Source organism: Pyrus communis, chromosome 2 (assembly GCF_041283825.1).
Source record: "Pyrus communis isolate YQ-2024b chromosome 2, ASM4128382v1, whole genome shotgun sequence".
Taxonomy (NCBI): domain Eukaryota; kingdom Viridiplantae; phylum Streptophyta; class Magnoliopsida; order Rosales; family Rosaceae; genus Pyrus; species Pyrus communis.
Window position 1 is genome coordinate 26362943 of NC_142566.1, and position 20390 is coordinate 26383332.

The 20390-nt window shown below is 36.7% G+C and overlaps 2 pseudogenes across 2 annotated transcripts; both read left to right on the forward strand.

The window, feature by feature from the left end:
• The first annotated feature begins 1996 nt into the window (after positions 1–1996).
• Positions 1997–10412, forward strand: LOC137746885 (disease resistance protein RML1A-like; annotated as a pseudogene). The gene is made up of 10 exons (XR_015953043.1): positions 1997–2201; positions 2316–2379; positions 4063–4619; positions 4950–6055; positions 6252–6524; positions 6649–7500; positions 7599–8098; positions 8857–9010; positions 9476–9772; positions 9886–10412. The product of XR_015953043.1 is annotated as a disease resistance protein RML1A-like (transcript).
• A 444-nt stretch (positions 10413–10856) lies between these two features.
• Positions 10857–19164, forward strand: LOC137747417 (TMV resistance protein N-like; annotated as a pseudogene). Its single transcript, XR_015959128.1, has 8 exons — positions 10857–11594; positions 12687–13782; positions 14252–14548; positions 14662–14762; positions 16650–17328; positions 17428–18220; positions 18554–18860; positions 18980–19164. The product of XR_015959128.1 is annotated as a TMV resistance protein N-like (transcript).
• Positions 19165–20390: the final 1226 nt, after the last annotated feature.

A 20390-nucleotide genomic window follows, 5' to 3' on the forward strand; every position in this document is an offset into this window, starting at 1 on the left:
GGTTTCGAGTTCCGTAGAAACTCCGAAGTAAAGCGAGAAAGGGGCTAGAGCAATCCCATGATGAGTGACCTACTGGGAAGTTGCTTGTGAGTTCCCAAAAACAAAACCGTGAGGGAATGGTAAGCCCAAAGCGGACAATATCGTGCTACGGTGGTGGAGCGGGCCTGGGAAGTGATCCGCCGTGGGCCGGGATGTGACAATTGGTATCAGAGCCTAACCCTGGCCGCGTGTGTGCCGACGAGGACGTTGGGCCCCTAAGGGGGTGGATTGTAACATCCCACATCGCCCAAGGAATGATCCTTAAATGTATATTCCCATTCTTACCTAGCACAAGGCATTTTGGGAGCTCACTGGCTTCGCCCGTAGGAACTCCGAAGTTAAGCGAGAAAATGGCTAGAGCAATCCCATGATGAGCGACCCACTGGAAAGTTGCTCGTGAGTTCTCAAAAACAAAACCGTGAGGGAATGGTAAGCCCAAAGCAGATAATATCATGCAACCGTGGTGGAGCGGGCCCGGGAAGTGATCCGCCCAGGGCGGGGATGTGACAAAAAAAGTTCACAAAAAATTTCGATTTTAAGAAAGTCTATTTTAGCATTTATCCTTCATATAATAGTTGGAATGATAAGCCCAAAGCGGACAATATCGTGTTACAGTGGTGGAGCGGGGCCCGGAAAGTGATCCGTCCTGGGCGGGGATGTGACAAAAGAAGTTCACAAAAAAATTCGAGTTTAAGAGTCTATTTTAGCATTTATCCTTCATATAATAGTTTACTGGCAGAGAGCACACACTTTGTGTGTGTGAACAACCGTCTCTTCCTCCCACGTTCTTCTGAAGCTCAATCGCAACCGCCCACCTTCTTCCACGTTCTCCTCAAGCGTAACTGCTTTAGTTCATTCAAACTATGCAAAAAACATCATGATTTCACTTACTTGTATGAAAAAACGATGATGGGACAATTTCTCTTAATAAGTACATATTTTTATCTTATGTAAATATTTTGATACAACAATACTATTTTGCCTTTTTTTATGTAAATATTGTGTATCAAAAGTGAGGGCAAAATAAGAAAAAAAGGGATATGATTGTCATTTAATTACTATTTTACCCTTATCATCTCAACATTGTGTATTCAAAAGTAAGGGGCAAAATTAGAAAAAAGGGGCAAAAAAGTTCACAAGGTGTGTTATCTTAATATACAATATAGATTATGAAATCAAATAGAAGTTGTGTTGAAAAAGAATGCGAATCTCACTCGGGCCAGGAAAATCTACAACAGCTGAATAGCTATAATCATGGACCTGGATTGTCTGCCCTCTCCATCTCATACTCTTTCCATCCCCTTCTATTTCGGTGGTTACGGTTAATTTACGTTAACATTTTATATTCTTATTTTTTTTTATCTTATTATTTTTATAAAAAAATTAATATAAAATATTAACGTGACTTAAACGTGATCATATAATATAAACATAAATAAATAGGATATGGGATGGAGATGGCAGACAATCCAAATCTATAATCACGGCCAAGAATCTTTTGGATAATCTTTCCTTCCTTTTTTACCTCTCTTTAACCACGACACATCTTCAAATATAATAATGGTTTATTATGGAATCTTCAAAAGTTGATTTGAAAAAGAAAGCAATCATCTCACTCTCCATCATTTTTTCAAAAGTTCAGAACGCTACTTCTCGAATTCTGTCTCCCTCAGCTAGTTCCCCATTCCCCGTTTTCGTAATTGGCGCGGTGGAATGCTACCCACACGTCGATAATCGTGACTTCTTCTCCTCTTTTCCTTTCCTATTCGTTTCTCTCTCGCAATTCTCAGCCTCTGTCGGTCTCCAACCTCGCTTTCTTTGGCTCCACAATCGGCTTCTCTTGCTCTCCAATCTCTCACGAATTACAAACAAGGTGCTTTCTTGCTGGGAAAACCACTGAACCAGTAGATCTTTCCTCGGCTCTTCAATTCGATTCGAATAACGTTTCCTGGTGAGTTTTACAGCTTTCTCAGTGTGGGTGTTTCAATTTCGTTTTTGTGATTTTGGATTTGCAAATCTGTTTTCTGTTCAAATTTCCTTTTGTGATTTTGGGGGGTTTTGTTTATCGATTCTCTCACTCATCTCTTAGCTCCCTCTCTCTCTCTCTCTCTCACTTTTGAGGTACATGCCGTTGGATTCCGTTTGCTGCTGCTGATCTGCAGGTAAAGCTTCAATTTCCATATAAAGTTTCCATTTTTCATGATTTCTGGAATTTGGGTTTTAAATAATGAAAATACTGCTAGATTCTTATCATTATGTTCTACTAAATTTTTCAGGCTGAAGAGGATGACGAGAATATTAGTAGTGAATTGTATGCCAGTTTAATTGGGGGAAGAACAGGTAAACTTATTCTACGTTTTCTTTTGTTTTTAGATGAGCATTTATTGGTATTTTCCACAAATTTTTGGATTGTTTGTGTTGGACTTTGATGATTGTGGCCTTTCAGATAAAGGTATATCCCAAACCTAATAATTTTGTTTGGTTTTTTACTTCCTTTTTCGCTTCTCTTCTTTTGATTTCCCGTTTATATATTCTTGTTTTCTTATGGCAGTTTTGAACCTTTTCTTTTCTGAATTTTTGTATGCTTGATGGGTCGTCATTTAATCTGCTTAGTTATCATCTTGATCAACTAAGATATCACTTTTTCATACACTATAAAGTTTGAGTTACTGGTTGAATTATGAATTGAGAAGTGGATAATGCCATAAAAAATTTGCTAGGAGTAGGAGGATGTTCTTGGCACACTATAAAAAGTTTTCTTTTTCATTTTGGCAAGTTCTTCATATTCATGATTCCGTTATCAGTGCATTTGCTTTCCCATGATTTCTCATAAATTGGGTGTGAATGTATTTATAGACTTTTATTTTTTTAATCCAGACAAAGGAATTGATTGAGCAACAGGTGCATCAACCATATATTATTACCACAGCTGTACGAGGCCTACAAGGTCTTGAAATTACCTCTCTCTTTTTTGGTTTTTGACAGATTATATGAAATTTTATTTATGTTAGTTTAATGAAGTTCTCGATTCATGACCATATATTTTTTTCAACTTCTACCATTTGGTTTCCATTGACTTTAACTCTAAGTTGTAGTGGTGTTTGTGTTTTCTAAATTTCTTCCAATAGCTTAGTTTTAGTTTGATTTTGTTTGAATATATGTCTTCAGAGCAATTCTTGGAGTTGCAATCTTAACAGCTACAAAAAGGAAAGTTATTGAGAAAATCTGTAGAGAAGGGCCTCCTAAATTATTATGGCCACGAGAAGCTGTAAGTCCTTTTTTAGATCATTCAACAGGGAGATGGTATTCTCTATGACAACTGCTCCAAAACCAGTCTCTCCTTTTCCCGTGGATTGACCAAAATATCAACTTCAAAGCAAGTTTTGTCGGGTGTAATGACATTTGTAGGGCAACAAACATTTAACTAATCAGATTTAATTTAGGGCAATTTTGGATTTGCATTCATTTGTTTTGATTTGTAATTTTATAAGCAATTTTGAGTTTGTGTGAAAAATAATATTGTTTTTTATTCTCTGTCCTCTCACACACACGCTCTCTCTCATGTTTTTGAGGAGTTTTGAGTCCTAATTGTGTTTCTGTTTCTGGGTTTTGAGTGTTTTGTTGTTTTCTTCTGGTAAAGTATTGTTCTTGCTCTAAAAGTGGCAATCAGTGCTGTGTATTTTGCGCATGATAAAACTGATAAAACTTCAGCGTATACTATCAAGAAACATGTTATCGCATGACTGAAATCATGTATTTACATCGATAAACATTCAATTATGACATGATTGATATGGATATATAGACCCAATAGCTTTAGCTATGTGTTATAGTTTTACACATAAAAATTGAATGTATCAATTTTAAATCTTTCAACCATGTTATTCAACAGATGCCATAAACCACCATATATTTTTGAACTCTGTAGAAAAGGAATTTATGTGCAACATGATCAGAATGATTACATAACTGCTAATAAAATATCTTTTCAAATACATAAGGGAAACTACTGCCATTTTTCAGTCGTGATCTGAAGGGGATACCGCCATGACAACCCACGAAGCCTCCTCTTCATCCTCCTCCAAGTCAAAACTTTGGAATTACGACGTGTTCTTGAGCTTCAGTGGTGTAGACACTCGCAATGGCTTCACGGGCCACCTCCACGCGGCATTAACAGACAGGGGATACCAGGCTTATATCGATGAGGACGATCTAGAAAGAGGGGAAGAAATAAAAGAGGAACTGTTCCAGGCAATCTAAGAGGCGAGGATCTCTATCATTGTCTTCTCAAAGAGTTATGCGGACTCGAGTTGGTGTCTTGACGAGCTGGTGAAGATCATGGAGTGCAGATACAAACTGGGGCGACGTGTTTTGCCAATATTCTATCATATTGATCCTTCACATGTTAGGAAGCAGAACGGAGATTTAGCTCAAGCATTTCAGAAGCACGAAGAGGGCATCCGTGAAGAAAAAGATGCCAAGGAACGTGAAACTAAACAAGAAAGGGTAAAGCAATGGAGAAAGGCTCTTACAGAAGCTGCAAATTTGTCTGGCCAACATCTTCAAATCACTGACAATGGGTAATCATTCACCTGCTTTTCAAGATTTGAAACATTTTAGTGAATGACTTAATCTCTCATATAATTAACATGCTTAATTAACATTTTACAGAAGCTAATTAAACATTAATTAACATGCTTAATTAATACACCTTAACCTCTCATATAAAACCTAAACCGTAATTGGAGTTTAATTAATGAATGAATTTCTTTCTTTTATCAAGTTGGACAAAAAATCACATACTAGCTAGTAGCTAGTTAGAATATACATGAAGGAAAGAAAATTGTCTATGTACCGATAGCTCCTACTGTTCATTGAGTCCCGCTAATGCTTAGGAATTTAATTTTCAGGCGCGAAGCAAAGCTTATTAGAGAAATTGTTGGCAAGATCATTACGGAATGGCTTCCGAGTGCAAACGAATTAAATGTGGCCAAGCACCCGGTTGGAATCAATTCTCGCGTTCAAGATATTGTCAATCATCTTTCAGGTGGTGGATCAAATGATGTCGTCATGGTTGGAATTTGGGGGATGGGTGGATTGGGTAAAACAACAGCTGCCAAAGCCATTTATAACCAAATTCATCATAAGTTCCAATTCAAAAGTTTCCTTGCCAATGTTAGTGAATATGATCTGGTTGATTTGCAAGGAAAACTTGTTTCTGACATCTTGAAACAGACCGGGTCTAAGATAACCAGTGTTGATCTAGGTATCAGTCTGATAAAAAATCATCTCCAACGTAGAAGCGTACTTGTCGTTATTGACAATGTAGACAAAGTGGAACAACTAAATGCAATAGCTGGAAATCGTGATTGGTTTGGCCCAGGAAGTAGAATTATCATAACGACACGAGATGAACGTTTTCTAAAGCAAGTGAACATGAAAGTGGACAAGACATATCCGCTTAAGGAAATGAATGAAGATGAAGCTCTGAAGCTCTTTAGTTGGCATGCCTTTGGAAATAGTTGGCCTAATGAAGGATATCTTGAACTCTCAAAAGAGGTTGTTTCTTACTGTGGAGGTTTGCCACTAGCCCTTGAAGTTTTAGGTTCTTCTATGATTGAAAGAACCCCAACAGAGTGGAAAAGTCAGTTGGAGAAATTGAAAAATTTTCCTGATGAAGGAATAATGAAACCACTAAGAGTAAGCTTTGAAAGGCTAGATCCTACACAGAAGGATATATTCCTTGACATATCTTGTTTCTTTATTGGATGGGATAAGGACTATGTTGCAAAAATATTAGATGGATGTGAGTTTTTTGCAACAATAGGAATCAGTAACCTCCGTGAACCTCCGTGAACGATGCCTTATAACTGTTGAAGACAACATGTTGAATATGCATGATTTGCTTCGAGAAATGGCCAAATTAATCATTTCTGAAAAATCCCCTCGTCACCCTGAGGAATGGAGTAGGTTGTGGAACCCGCAAGAGGTCGCCGATGTATTAACAAATAAATCTGTAAGTAGATTCCCAATAAAAGTTTGTTTAATGCATCGTACAATAAAAGCATATATGAAACCCACGTATGCCTATTATACATTAAAAACATTCATGTGTAAATATATGACTTTGCATTAAGATGCTCAATTAGCAAAATCACGTAAAATAGATGCACATAATCCTTTTCTTACCCGGTATAATGTGTTGTTAACAGGGAACTAAAAACGTTGAAGGACTTGTTGTAGATCATCGGTCTCCAATTATCAGTACAGAAGCATTTGCCAATATGAAGAAACTGAGACTGCTCCAGCTCTCGCTCGTGCAGCTCAATGGAGAATACAGACATCTCCCCAAAGAGTTAATATGGTTGAGTTGGCGATATTGCCCTTTAAAGTCCATACCAGATGATTTCTTTGATCAACCAAGAGCACTAGTTATTTTAGAGATAACGTTTGGCAGACTGGTACAAGTTTGGGAGGGCTCCAAGGTACAATCGATTACACATGATGATGTTATGTTTCTATTTGTTTTTGGATTTCTTTCTCTCTCTTTTTTTATGAGATATTAATTTTGGATATTAATTTTAATTTTCCTTTGATTTTGTCCAACAGTCGCTTGGAAACTTGAAAATCCTTAATCTTACAGGTTGCTATGACTTAAAAAAATCACCAGACTTTTCAAATCTCCCAAATCTTGAAGAGTTGATGATGGAACATTGTAAGAGTTTGTCCGAGATTCACCCCTCCATTGGTCATCTTAAAAAACTTTTTTCGGTGATCCTCGCAGGCTGCGAGAATCTTAGCTCTCTTCCTGGGGATTTCTACAAGTCCAAATCCGTTCAGATTCTACTTCTTGATTCTTGTAGTGGATTCAGTGAACTGCCGGAGGATTTAGGGAAGATGATATCATTGAGAGTACTTATAGCATCTTTCACAGCCATAAGACAAGTACCGCGTTCCACAGTAAGATTGAAGAATCTCACTGATTTATCTCTAGCGGGTGGTTCGATATCGAAGTTTCCTTTGCAATTTCCCGATTCGTTACACGGCTTAGAATCTTTAAGAAATTTGGATCTCTCAGAGAATGATTTTCACACCCTACCCAGCCTCAGTGGTCTTTCAAAACTAGAAAATTTGCGGTTAATTTGCTGCCTTAACCTTCATACCCTACCCAGCCTCAGTGATCTTTCAAAGCTTGAAAGTCTCTGGTTAGATCATTGCTTATGCCTTCATACAATCTATGATTTACCAACAAATTTGAAATTTCTGGATGCGTCTCATTGCCGTCGTTTGGTAACAATGCCCAATTTTTCGAAAATGTCGAATATGAGAGAACTGCATGTAGGTGATTCAGACGCACTCACTGAGGTTCTAGACTTGGATAAGTCATTGAACTCCATGACTTGGATTGATATGAGTACCTGCACCGAACTCGCAGCTGATTTTAGGAGGAACATCCTAAAGGTATCTCTCTCTAATTGTCTTCCTATCGCGCGCATGCACACACACAACGCACACGTACATGTATACATATAGATATGACACTTGCACTATATATATAGGGATGGACTTCTTGCGGAGATGGTGGCGTTTTTCTCATTGGGAATTATGTTCCTGATTGGTTCGAGTTTGTCAACGATGGTAATAAAATCAGTTTTGATATCCCCCCAAGTGATGGTCGTAATTTTGAAGGGCTGACTCTGTTATGCTTTTACTGCTCAAATACTGATGAGTCAGGAAGCCCTTATGCCATATGTAAAGATGGTCAGCCTCGTACCACTATCGATATAAATAATACCAAGCGTACTGAGTTGCAGTCGTGCATAGGCAATGAAGAGTGGGTTATAAAAATGCGCGATATTGTATTTAAAAAATGTTTTCTTTGGCAGGGACAAATATCAAAAGATAAGCTCAATTTGCAAAGCGGGGATAAAGTTGATATAACTTTTGAAATGCCAGAGATGCATTATAATAAATCTTGTTACGTGACAGTTAAGGGAACAGGGGTTAATCTAGTATGGGACAAACCTATGAAGGAAAACATGCACGATTTTGATCCACGATTTTAGATGCTGCAGGCAGACCTTGAAGAAAACAATTTGAAGACCATTAGTATGCATTGGAATAATAAGGCTGTGTATTTTAATGACATAGGAACTTGTTAAGTCATTCTTAGAGAGTTTCTTAGGAAGTTGTAGTATATTTATGTTCCTTTATCTTGAGTTCCTTTAAATATTGATGTATCAAAAGCCTTTGGAGTGAGATTTGAATGAATTAAAATTGTATTTGCCTTGTGCATTTGAAGTGAGTGATTCCTCCGTCTAAAATCAAGCATTTGGCTTGATCGTGTAAAAGAATCTACGATTAGCGACGTGAGCGAGTTCTGTTGCCCTGGTTGAGCAAATCCCAAATGTTGGGTTTTCACGTATAGCGGCAAGAGGAGGATCTGTAGGTATGTCTTTTCAATACTCAGGCGCAATTTCTTTCCTATGACTGAAGCAAGCTGTTTTTCCAGCGTTGATAAGGAGAAACTGTTTAGATTATAAGAATATAAAGAGAATGGCCTGTACCATTTCTCTGTGTGCTTCAAGCATCAATTCTTAGTTCTGTGTTTGTTTTAACAGTGTCATGTCTTTCTTGGTGCTTATCATTGACTTACTGGGAAAAGGATTTCAACACCATCGGATGCACTGTATGTGGGTCTTGGGACCCATTTTGTCCCATCTCAAAACTTAGCTATTTGTGCCAAAGAATCAAGGTGAGACCTTTAGAGCTTAGCTTTTACAAATACTAGTTGTAAACTATGCCTGATTTGCTTAGAATCAAAACTGTTGAACGCAACGTGTTGTATATGCATGATTTGCTTCGAGAAATGGCCAGAGTAATCATTTCTGAAAAGTCCCCCGGTCACCCTGGAAAATGGAGCAGGTTGTGGAATTCTCGAGAGGTCATCAATGTATTAACAAATAAATCTGTAAGTACATTCCTATTAAAATTTTGGATTAATGCATTGTACAGGAAAAGCATATATAACCCATGTATGTCTATTATACATTTTTTTTTTTTAACAAAATGTCTATTATACATTGGACAACATTCATGTGTATATATGTAGTTGCACAAGGAAAGCTCAATTAGCCAACAATAGTACTCGCATTTATTCATAGTACGTGATTTTGCCTAAGTAACATATCAATAATGAATTATTGGATGTCTAAATTAAGTGATCTCTGATTCAAATTTTTTGTAATGATTATAAGAGTAAGAAATTGAATGGTTCCAGAATGAAAATTTGTACGATTAAGAAATGTTATTTGCAAGCGGCAGAATGAGCTCGTCACCCCAAAGGGGGAATGCAAGTATAATTCATTATGCAAAATCATGTAAACATATGCAAATAATCTATTTCTTACTTAAACCTTTTTTATTTTTTTAACAGGGAACTGAAGAAGTTGAAGGACTTGCTCTAGATATCCTGTATCCTGGGTTACCAAGCTCTGACAAGACTAGTTTCAGTACAGAAGCATTTGCCAATATTAAGAAACTGAGATTACTTCAGCTCAACTACGCTAATAAGCTCAATGGAAAATACGAACATCTTCCCAAAGAGTTAATATGGTTGTGTTGGCATAACTTCCCTTTAGAGTCCAAACCAGATGACTTTTTAAATCAAGAGAAACTAGTTGCTATAAAGATGTACAGTAGTAAATTGGTACAGTTTTGGCAGGGTTCCAAGGTATTATCAATTACATGTCACAATATTCTGTTTCTATTTGTTTTTGGATTCCTCTTTTTTAAGATTTTCTTTTTGGATATTAATTTCAATTTTTCTTTGGTTTTGTGCATTAGTCGCTCTCGCTCCAGAAGTTGAAGATCATCGATCTCAGTTTTTCTAGTGACCTAATTAAATCGACTTTTCACAAGTCCCAAATCTTGAAGAGTTGATATTGGAATACTGCAATAAATTGTCCGAAATTCACCCCTCTATTGGTTATCTTAAAAGACTTTCTTTGGTGAACCTTAGATTGTGTGACAATCTTATTATTCTTCCAACGGATTTCTATAAGTCGAAATCTGTTGAGACTCTTTTTCTTTCGTTCTGTTCAAAATGCAAAAAACTGCATAAGGATTTAGGGAAGATGATATCATTGAAAGTACTTGATGCAGATTCCACAGCCATAAAACGAGTACCACCTTCCATAGTAAGATTGAACAATCTCACTCGGTTAGATCTCTCTTGGTGCGGATTAGATGATAATGAAATCCCTAAGGATCTTGGGAGTCTAATTTCCTTACAAAATTTGTCTCTTAGAGGGAGTTCTTTTTGTAGCCTACCGAGCCTCAATGATCTTTCAAAGCTCAATGATCTTTCATAAAAGTAAAGTTGCGCATTCCGTAATTCAGTCTTTGGTAAGTAATCATGCATGATAACCAAGTAACTGGTTTTTAGTAAATGTTGATTTTGGAAAGTTCTTTGTTTAATTTTCTAGTTTCTGATGAATTATTCATTTATAGTTGGTGACCAACAATCGACCCACCACCAATTTTAGATCAAGATTCTAGCATGCCTTAAAAGTGTAAGTCAGTTTTCCATTCTATTTTGTTCATTTTGTCATCTGGGTTTCTTAGAAAGCTCGCACCTCGGTTCATTTCTGACTAGGGTGTTACCCTTTTATCTGTATTGTTTGGAAGAGTTCAGAAAGCTTGCATTCAAGTTTGTCTCTGCACCTTCTGGCCAACATTATGTCGTTTCCATACGCCAACATTATTATATTATAAACTTTGTTCTTGTTGACTTAAGGAGCTTGACTTGGGTTTAGGTGTTTCAGGATCATCTGTTCAACAGCACAAACACAACTACTGCCATTTTTCAGTCGTAATCTGAACCACTGCAGTGCCATAACAGTGGATACCGCCATGACAACCCATGAAGCCTCCTCTTCATCCTCCCCCAAGTCAAAACTTTGGAATTACGACGTGTTCTTGAGCTTCAGTGGTGTAGACACACGCAATGGCTTCACGGGCCACCTCCATGCGGCATTAACAGACAGGGGATATCAAGCTTATATTGATGAGGACGATCTAGAAAGAGGGGAAGAAATACAAAAAGAACTGGAACAGGCAATCGAAAAATCGAAGATCTATATCATTGTCTTCTCAGAGAGGTATGCGGATTCGAGTTGGTGTCTTAACGAGCTGGTGAAGATCATGGAGTGCAGAGATAAATTGGGGCGACATGTTTTGCCAATATTCTATCACGTTGATCCTTCACATGTTAGGAAGCAGAATGGAGTTTTGGCCCAAGCATTTAAGAAGCACGAAGAGAACATCAGTAAAGAAAAAGATGACAAGAAACGTGAAGAAAAACGAGAAAGGGTAAAGCAATGGACAGAGGCTCTTAGAGAAGCTGCAGAGTTGGCCGAAGAATTTGAGGGCATCAGTGAAGAAAAGGATGACAAGAAACGTGAAGCTAAACAAGAAGGGATAAAGCAGTGGGGAGAGGTTCTTACAAAAGCTGCAAATTTGTCTGGCTACCATCTTCAAATCACTGATAATAGGTAATCATTGTGCTTTTCAATATTTAAGTTGTATTACTCTAATTAACATGCTTAATTAATACACCTTAATCTCTCATATAAAATCTAGAGGAAAATTGTAGCTTTGGTTCCTAAATTAAAAGTTCATTATATTTTGTCCTTGAACTTGATAAAATATGGAGCGTTAGTCCTTCGTAACCAATTCCTTTAAATTTTAGTTAAAAGTGTTTACTATATATATATATATATATATATATATATAATTGCAGGCCTACCTCATCCCACCAACACTCGCAGCCCACCCCTTCACCTTCAATCTTTGATTCACACCCGTCAACCTCCCACTTCCAACCCAATCCCTAATCCCCACTCCCCAGCCGGCCCCAACCTGTAGCCCATGGACCACAGCCTTCACCCAAACCCACAGCTCACAAATTTCTTGAATCTTACCTGTCGAGACAGCATGGATGGATGTCATTGTGAATTTGTTTGCAAAGGGAGACGTGTTCCAAATTTGGATTATAAACTTTCTTTGTTTTTGCTGTTGGGAAAGTGCTACAATGGTGTGGCTGGGGTTTGGAGGAGGTAAGGCGGAAGGGAGGATGGGAGAGAGTTAACTTTTATAATTAAAGTATTCTTTTTTTCTTTTTCTTTCTCTATGTTTGTATTTATTTTCTTTTATTTTGAATTTTCAAGCCACGTGGCATCTAGTAAACAAAAATATAGAGCCCACAAAGATGACGTCATCAAATTAACAGAAAATCTTACGGTGTTAACATGGAGGGATGAATGCTCCATATTTTGTTTAAGTTCAAGGACGAGATTTATTGAATTTTTTAGTTTAAGAACCAAAGCTACAGTTCAATCATAGTTCAGGGATCATTTCTCCAATTTCCTCTAAAACCTAAACCATAATTGGAGTTTAATTGATACAACAAACTTTAATATACTAATGAATGAATTTGTTTCTTTTATTGAAGTTGGTCCCAAAATCACATACTAGCTATAGTAGATAGTTTGTGTGCATACACACACACACACGAAGGAAAGAAGGAAATATACTAATAGCTCATACTGAGCCTACTTACTAAGCTTACCAATTCAATTTTTCAGGCACGAAGCAAAGCTTATTAGAGAAATTGTTAACAAGATTATCCCGCAATGGCTTCCGAGCGCAGAAAGTTTACATGTGGCCAAGCACCCAATTGGAATATATACTCGCATTCAAGATATCATCACTTATCTTTCAAATGGTGGATCAAATGTTGTTTGCATGGTTGGAATTTGGGGGATGTGTGGATTGGGTAAAACAACAGCTGCCAAAGCCATTTATAACAAAATTCATCATGAGTTCCAATTCAAAAGTTTCCTTGACAACGTTAGTGAAAAAGATCTGGTTGTTTCGCAAAAAAAACTTGTTTCTGACATCTTGAAGCAGACCAAGCTTGAGATAACCAGTGTTGATGAAGGTATCAGTCTGATAAAACATCATCTCCAAAGTAGAAGAGTACTTGTCATTATTGACAATGTAGACAAAGTGGAACAACTAAATGCAATAGCTGGAAATCGTGATTGGTTTGGTCCAGGAAGTGGAATTATCATAACGACACGAGATGAATGTTTACTAAAGCAAGTAAACATGAAAGTGGACAAGACATATCCGCTTAAGGAAATGAATGAAGAAGAAGCTCTGAGACTCTTTAGTTGGCATGCCTTTGGAAATAGTTGTCCTAATGAAGGATATCTTGAACTCTCAAAAGAGGTTGTTTCTTACTGTGGTGGTTTGCCACTAGCCCTTGAAGTTTTAGGTTCTTCTATGATTGAAAGAGTCCCATCAGAGTGGAAAAGTCAGTCGGAGAAATTAAAAAAAATTCCTCATGAAGGAATAATGAAACCGCTAAGAGTAAGCTTTGAAAAGCTGGATCTTACACAAAAGGCTATATTCCTTGACATATCTTGTTTCTTTATTGGACATGATAAGGACTATGTTGCAAAGGTATTAGATGAATGTGAATTTTTTGCAACAATAGGAATCAGTGTCCTCCGTGAACGATGCTTTGTAAATGTTGAACGCAATGTGTTGTATATGCATGATTTGCTTCGAGAAATGGCCAGAGTAATCATTTCTGAAAAGTCCCCCGGTCACCCTGGAAAATGGAGCAGGTTGTGGAATTCTCGAGAGGTCATCAATGTATTAACAAATAAATCTGTAAGTACATTCCCATTAAAATTTTGGATTAATGCATTGTACAGGAAAAGCATATATAACCCACGTATGTCTATTATACATTATTTTTTTTTTTAACAAAATGTCTATTATACATTGGACAACATTCATGTGTATATATGTAGTTGCACAAGGAAAGCTCAATTAGCCAACAATAGTACTCGCATTTATTCATAGTACGTGATTTTGCCTAAGTAACATATCAATAATGAATTATTGGATGTCTAAATTAAGTGATCTCTGATTCAAATTTTTTGTAATGATTATAAGAGTAAGAAATTGAATGGTTCCAGAATGAAAATTTGTACGATTAAGAAATGTTATTTGCAAGCGGCAGAATGAGCTCGTCACCCTAAAGGGGGAATGCAAGTATAATTCATTATGCAAAATCATGTAAACATATGCAAATAATATATTTCTTACTTAAACCTTTTTTTTTTTTTTTTAACAGGGAACTGAAGAAGTTGAAGGACTTGCTCTAGATATCCTGTATCCCGGGTTACCAAGCTCTGACAAGACTAGTTTCAGTACAGAAGCATTTGCCAATATGAAGAAACTGAGATTACTTCAGCTCAACTACGCTAATAAGCTCAATGGAAAATACGAACATCTTCCCAAAGAGTTAATATGGTTGTGTTGGCATAACTTCCCTTTAGAGTCCAAACCAGATGACTTTTTAAATCAAGAGAAACTAGTTGCTATAAAGATGTACAGTAGTAAATTGGTACAGTTTTGGCAGGGTTCCAAGGTATTATCAATTACACGTCACAATATTCTGTTTCTATTTGTTTTTGGATTCCTCTTTTTTAAGATTTTCTTTTTGGATATTAATTTCAATTTTTCTTTGGTTTTGTGCATTAGTCGCTCTCGCTCCAGAAGTTGAAGATCATTGATCTCAGTTTTTCTAGTGACCTAATTAAATCACCAGACTTTTCACAAGTCCCAAATCTTAAAGAGTTGATATTGGAATATGAAGGGAAATCTATGAGATACATGTGGGATTTCTAGTGACTAGCATGCATATACAATTCAAAATTTATATACGAAAGCAACGGAAGCATGTCATACATTTTATCAAAGCTATAGTCATGCAAATCCCCTTCAAGATGCATAGGTTTATATAAGATGCATCAAAACAAAATTTAGAAGAAGAACAAACTAGAGGTTTAGTTTTATACCTCTTGATCTAGATCTTAGACCAAGGATGGACCACCTTCAAGATCTTTGCTCCTCAAACTCCTTGAGCCTAGCCTCCCTCCTTGCTTCCTCCACTTTGTAAAGTAAGTGCTCCTAGGTTCTCTTCAAGTTTCCAAAGATATGAAAACCTCTAAAGATCCTCACCCACTTTGTAATGAGAAAGATGAAGGAATAACCAAAAGGGTGTATAGATGATTAGTTAAATCACCCCCTTGGTGGCCGGCCCTTTGTGTTCAAGAGAGAGAGCTTTTCTTTTCTCTTTTGTTGTTTTTAGAACACATCAAACCCTAATGAACTTTGTGTTATAAAGTTCCTTTTATAGACAAAAGAAACAAGTCAACATTTTGACCTATCTCTCCCTTGGTGGCCGGCCATATGTGTTTGGTTTGGGCTTTGGGCTTTTAATTATTTCAAGTCATCCAATGCTTGAATAAAAGCCCAATGGGTTTTGGTCCAATGGGCCTAATTAAACCCGAACGTTTCTTTAAGCCCAAAACGATCTTTATCGCTTTTATGATTTCTTTAGACTTTCTAAATTAATCAAAACACTTAATTAATCCAATTAATTATTTCCTTCATCCATTAGTTACTCACTACAAGAGTGTATTGGTGAACAATCTTTTAGGTTCTAATTAGCAAGGCAGTGAGGTGATTGGCACCAATCCAATTGATTATCCAATCACTTAGTGAATTCAAACTTACTTTTAATTCACCTTCCTTTTGATGACTACATTTAATCATCTAGAAGAACTCACAAGCCATGAGTGACATCTAACCATATATCATGGCTACCCAAGCTAATGTAGAAGTTATTCGGAGAACCTATTCAGTTGGAATTACAATGTAATTCGATCCTTCTCTAAAACAATACTCTCAATCACATTACTAGGGTATGGATTTATAATGTCAAACCCCTAATGTGATTATTCCTTCTTATACGATTCATTTGAGATGTATAGGAACGCTTTCCTTTATTACGCTCGATACTTCGGCCGAAGATTCCCGAATCATATCTTAGAGTATTCATCCTCTCTTATCGAGGATTAGAGATTCCTTGTTGCGCATTCACTTGCCTTCATGGCTAAGTGGCTTCACCCCAACGATGCCTTGGACACTCGCGAACGGAATGACTTTAACATAATCAAAGATTAAGTACTTAACCACAAGACAACGACGATGCCTCCGGTCAAAGGATTACTTACATTATTCCAACCATTAGAGTTGCTTGCTTGACATGTGAGTAGACCTCCATGCAAGTACTCTCGTTCGATTGTGTTCAGTGAACTCATTCCCTTAATGAGCACCTACATGCTTGTCTTAGTGTCACTACACGAATACTTTCCATATTTCCAATTGAAGCAGACATAGTATGTACCGGTCTATGGATTGTCAGTATCCCTCCGACAATCCTTATGACCAGGAACCTTTTTGGACATGATGGTTATGAGAAGAAGGTCTCTGTAATCTAACATCATTAGGTTACTTCTTCCATCGATCCATTGTCCATGGATTCACTATTTAGGACATATTTTGTTCATTGAGATAGTCCTAATTAGTATCTTTGCCTTCCGATGTATAAGAGTCATATATACATCAATTCATTGTCCTGAAAGGTTTCTTCCAAAGATTGACTTTCAGGGCATATTTCCAACAGAATACTGCAATAAATTGTCCGAAATTCACCCCTCTATTGGTTATCTTAAAAGACTTTCTTTGGTGAACCTTAGATTGTGTGACAATCTTATTATTCTTCCAACGGATTTCTATAAGTCGAAATCTGTTGAGACTCTTTTTCTTTCGTTCTGTTCAAAATTCAAAAAACTGCATAAGGATTTAGGGAAGATGATATCATTGAAAGTACTTGATGCAGATTCCACAGCCATAAAACGAGTACCACCTTCCATAGTAAGATTGAACAATCTCACTCGGTTAGATCTCTCTTGGTGCGGATTAGATGATAATGAAATCCCTAAGGATCTTGGGAGTCTAATTTCCTTACAAAATTTGTCTCTTAGAGGGAGTTCTTTTTGTAGCCTACCGAGCCTCAATGATCTTTCAAAGCTTGACACTCTGAAGCTAAGTGAATGCAGAAATCTTCATACAATCCCCAATTTACCAACAAGTTTGAAAGTCTTGAAGGCACCTGGTTGCCCTGCATTGAAAATAATGCCCAATTTTTCGGAAATGTCAAGTATGAGAAAACTGAATGTAAGTGATTCGCCCACACTCACTGAGGTTCCAGGCTTGGATAAATCATTATCCTCCATGACATTGATTGATATGAAAAGGTGCACCAATCTCACAGCTAATTTTAAGAAGAACATCATACAGGTATCTCTCCCTCTTTCTTTAATTGCCTTCCTATCGTGGGCATGCACATACAAATGCATATGTACTTGTGTATTTATGACACTTGCATTGTTTATATAGGGATGGACTTCTTGCGAATTTGGTGGCATTTTCTTCTATGGGAATTATGTTCCTGGTTGGTTTGAGTTTGTCAACAATGGCAATAAAGTCAGTTTTGATATTCCCCCGAGTGATGTTCGTAATTTTAAAGGCTCGACTCTATTCTGCTTTTACCACTCAAAAAATAATTATTATTCTCTTCACATTACTGTTATAAATCACACCAAGCGTACTGAGTTGCGAGCCTGCATAGCCACACGCGGAGAAGAAATAGACGACATGCCTGAACCTGATTATATTTGGCTAGGACAACTATCGAAGATAAGCTCAATTTGCAAGGCGGGGATAAAGTTGATATAATTTTTGAAGAACCTTTTGTGAGTGTGGATCCTGATTATTTATTTACTGTTAAGAGAACAGGAGTTGATCTAGTGTGGGATAAACCAATGGAAGAAAATATGCATGCTATGAATCGTGCTGGTTATGTTTCTGACCCACATCCAGCTTGGTTCCATGATGAGGCAGAACCAAGCCATGAATCATCTGATAATAGTAATCCCAGTAATCAAATGAGAATTACTACACATGACAGAAATGGAAAAAGGCAAAAATTTTGAAGTGAAAGCATCTTCTGTCAAGATCAAGTCACACCCAGATCTGTTCTATGGTGAGACACGATCAAGGTCGTGATGCATTGTCATAATCAGACTCATCCTCATCATCACATTCTGAGCTCCTGGACTACAGATCACCTCCAGCTTCATCATCAGCAAGTCAATACTTAATACTTGTTTCAGATTCTTATGATTTTCCAGTAAGTAATTGTTTTGAATTTTGAAGATATATTGCATCCGGAAACATTTCAACATTACCAAAACCCATGTAAAATTTCAACATTTCTTTAATTGCTAAGATTGTGGTTTCATCATTTATTTACTAATGTCCAGCACATACGATTTTTCCTTTTGTAATTTCATGTTTGACATTCTCGGGCAACCTACAACATCTGATCATTTGTTAGTCTGGATTTTGCTTGAACTTGGGTAGTATGATATGTATTGGTTGGATAGGATTCATTTCTTTTCTAAGCTACCATTTATAGTATTCTTAAGATTCAGAGGCTATCGATATGATATTTGTGCTGCAGGTTTTTGAGGTATCCACTGCTGAGTATTCTCTAATATGCAAAATCTCTGTGCAAGAAGCCCTATATAAGCTTCATGGGTGACATAACAGTGGGCTTTGGTATTGGCCTATCAGGTCACCGGTCGCTACCGGATCATTGCAGAGGTACTATTGCCTTGTCAGACAGAGATTGTCAATGTTGTCAATTACATTGCAGTGGCTTTTCGAATTTCAGAGCACTGTTCTTGCTATGCCAGAGAACGGAAGTTGGTTGTACCCAGATGGGTTTTCACATATAGCGGCAAAGAGTCCGGGAGGAGGATCTGCAGGTATGCCTTTTCGATCCTCGGACGCAATTTCCAATGCTTTAGTGGGGTTAACTTTAGTTGGCATCATCACATTGTCTAATGCGTTTGTTGAGATAAAAGCAACTCCATTGTTGATGCAGTTCCCAGGATCCCCTTCAGAACGTTGAAACAACTGTGGCGAAATTCAGCAGCAACCCAGATTCTGAAACGCAACTCAAGAGTCTTTTACCTGAAATAACTTCAGCATTTGGTGTAAATGAGTGGGCAGGGCCGGCCCGAGGGTAGCCCAAATAGGCGGCTGTCTAGCGCCCCCACTTTGGAAGGGCTCTCAAAAAATTTTATATCACGTAATTAACATATAAATACAAAAAGTAGAAACATATCATAATTCATTTGTTAGTGCATTGGAAATGTTGACTTCATTTTTCTTTGGGGTGTTGAGTTCGAAACACGAAGCTGCCTTTCAGTCACTTGATTTTTCTTGTTTTTCAAATTTACTACCAATCCATTTGTCAAAATGCATATAAAGTTATAAAACTCAAGTCTCTTTGCAATCTTTTTTCTTTCAACTTTTCATTCTCTCCATTTCTATCGAATATTTAAACTAACTTCTCATTCTCTCCATTTCTATTGAATGTTTAAACTAACTATCATATGATCTTAAAAATTGTACTTTTAAGGTAATCAAAACTTTGAACTTATATTTTTCTTTTCAATAACTTTTTATTCAATAGATTATTTTAATATTCAATTCATTAGTATGATGTTGATTTTAGAAGAAAAACAAATACAAGAGAAACAATTGGCGTTGAATTTATTATACTTGTCAATCAAGTTTTATTGTTATTTACTCTCTTGATCATCAAGTTTTATTGTTCTTCACTCTCAATCTTAGACTCTTGACTGCAAATTTTAGTGCATTTGTGTCTAAAAAAGTGAATCGTGTAATGTTTAAATAATATTTGTATATTTATCTTATTTTGATATTAATTTTTAATGATATTTGATGTGAAAAATAAAACTTTTTATGTATTTAGCAAATTCTTTCTTATACAAATCAATATACAAAGAACGATCAGAAAAATTTTAAGGCTTCACTTCGAAGGCTCGCCTAGGACTCCCAAATTCTCAGGGCCAACCTTGCATGTTAGGATTGGTGAAAATTGCCTCTTCACTTGTTGCATAATTAAAGTCGTTCATATTTTTCAACTTATTGACTCATTGTTGATTTTGGATAAAATCCTTAGAGCAATACATTAGTTGAGCATGCTATTCACATGTCGGGCTTGACAACCATGCATATTCTCATGACGCCTTGTATGTATTTTTCATTATCTAACTTAGTAACGTAACACATACAGAAATATACATGAATTGATAATTAATAACAACCTTAATTATATTTTTTACTGTTTAACTTTGGATCGAGACGGAATCTGGCATTAGAGAATTAAAGCGTTTCATAATCTTCATATGAACCATCCACCTAAAATAATTAATAAAAACCTTAATTAGAATATCCTTATTTCCCATTTTGTTATTTTTTCCAAT